The sequence below is a fragment of the Palaemon carinicauda genome, chromosome 6 (genome assembly GCF_036898095.1).
Source record: "Palaemon carinicauda isolate YSFRI2023 chromosome 6, ASM3689809v2, whole genome shotgun sequence".
Classification (NCBI taxonomy): Eukaryota; Metazoa; Arthropoda; class Malacostraca; order Decapoda; family Palaemonidae; genus Palaemon; species Palaemon carinicauda.
In genome coordinates, this window is record NC_090730.1 from 15,346,229 (window position 1) to 15,348,728 (window position 2,500).

The window sequence follows — 2,500 nt, forward strand, 5'->3', positions numbered from 1 at the left end:
ATAGTGATTCATTAATCTTTTTCAAATAAAACTGTAATGATTTTCAATTTCTTCCAAGACCCCTTTGATATGGATAAGATTTCTCAACAGACATGACTATTAAATACAGGGATGTCGTGGCCTATTGGAAATGTCCCTGTCTGGCAAATGGCCGGACTGGGGTTCGAGTCCCGCTCAAGCTCGATAGTTTCTTATAGAGTCTGCAACCTTACTATCCTAACTAAGGTATCCTAACTAAGGATGAGGGGTTTGGGGGAGCCTATAAGTCAACCACTGCCTGGCTCTCCCAGGTCCTAGCTTGAGGGGAGTTGGGCGCTGATCAAATGTATATATGGTCAGTCTCTAGGGCACTGTCCCGCTAGCAAGGGCACTGTCACTGTCCCTTGCATCTGCCATTCATGAGCAGCCTTTAAACTCTTCTTTGGCATGTTACAGGCCTTCATACACTCAAAGGAAAGGAGACATTTAATCAAAGGTTACTTTTGATAGAAAAAAAAAACCTCCAAAGAACAAAGGTCTTAATGATTTTCCATATCCAATATGGCCCCATCGATCTCTGCCTTGCAACCCTTACTTCTGCTACGCCTTTTGTATAAAGCTGCGTTAAATGTTGTCAATCCTGTGAATAATAGTCCTCTGACACATTCGTTCCCTTCGTGTTTGAATGTCTCTTATTAATGCCTTTGATCACCGTGCTGGTGGCACCTCCCTCCTCACTCGGTAATCTCTTTGCTGTTCTTCGCAGTTTACACCTCTCTCTCTCTCTCTCTCTCTCTCTCTCTCTCTCTCTCCACAGCATTGGAAACAATATTTTCTCTCTCCTCCCTCTCTCTCTCTTTCGCCGGGATTGAAAAAATATTCTCTCTCTCTCTCTCTCTCTCTCTCTCTCTCTCTCTCATTTGAAAAAAATATTTTTTTTCTCTCTCGCTCTCTTCCGCTACCATGCAAGCATATCTCTCTCTCTCTCTCTCTCTCTCTCTCTCTCTCTCGGCGCCATCAATTCCTTTCCTAAAAGCATTATTCAGTTGTCTGCACCTTTCTCTATCTCCCCCAATATCCAATTTCTGTCCATCCAATATTCGTTATCTTCTCATCTGCAAATGTGCGATCCCAACCTGGCGTCTCTGCAAAACACCCAAAGGAAAAAAAGTCCTCTTTCATATCCCTTGCGTGTGCGTTTTCTCCTTGCTACGCAATACGCCTTCGTTACATACGCTTCCATTATATTCTCGTTTATCAAATCATTTCCCACTGAACTTGGATGAGAAATGCCAGGAATACACAGTTCAAAGAATACAAAGGTGTTATTGGTTGTCGGCCTGATTACAGGAGGGATTTAGATGACTTTTATGTGATCTATCAGATGCTACGCTTCACAATTCCTTGCGTTCTTTTCAGCTAGATGCGCTTCAGGCTGACACTTGGAACTATTGAATTGACAAAAACCACAAACCGCAGCTAGAGAGAGAGAGAGAGAGAGAGAGAGAGAGAGAGAATTACTGAACCTGTTGAGTGGTTTAACCCGTCTGGGGATAGAGGATTTTCTAGTACTGATGTGAGAGAGAGAGAGAGAGAGAGAGAGAGAGAGAGAGTTGAAATAGGAAGAAAACGTGCAATTCTCAATAAACTTGAATAAAACAAAGCAAATGCAATTATACAACCAAAAAATAAATAATTTTAGTTACGAATAATTTCTTTCTTAACTTCAAAATACTTCTATACACACTTCTTTGGTACCTGTGAATATTTGTATTTGGAAAACAATGTATTTAAAATATACTGGCGATAAATAAATCAAGATGAATAAATAAACAGTTCTCAGCACTCTTGCGTTTAAATAATTCTTATAAACTCTAATAAATTATTCCTAGGAGTCATACAGCTCTGACGTCAAAGAAAACCTATAAAAAATATTATATTGCCTCCCTAAAATGAATAAATACAGCCCTTAAAATACCAATTCCTTACTCTGGTTTAAGCTGCAATATACATCACAAAGTATCTGGAAAGATACAGTTACAGACAATAGTGCTCTCTCTCTCTCTCTCTCTCTCTCTCTCTCTCTCTCTCTGTGGCAATATAATACCCTTCTGTAAAATTAATCAATTAATGTCGGTGACACTATTGTAAAGTAATCTAGTCTTGTCAAAAGTAAAGATTCGGAATAAAACGTACAAATAAGTCATGAAACTAACCAATGAACAGGGAACAATCTGCTGAATAATCATGGTCTTTGGGAAGACTCGTAAACAATACAATAAATATAATCCGGCCATAGTAAGAAGAGACTATTTCTAAGAAATCTGTAACTGAACGTAACAAAAATATTCATCTAAAATTACTGAAGTTTCCATTAGGTATTTGAATCTGACGAAAAATTTGAAAGTTTGGTAAAATATTCTTTGAAATAAAACAGGAATAAAAATTTTCTAAAATAAATAAATAAATAAAAAAACTAAAAAAAACACATAATGGGAACCATCTTTTGTTACAGTATGCA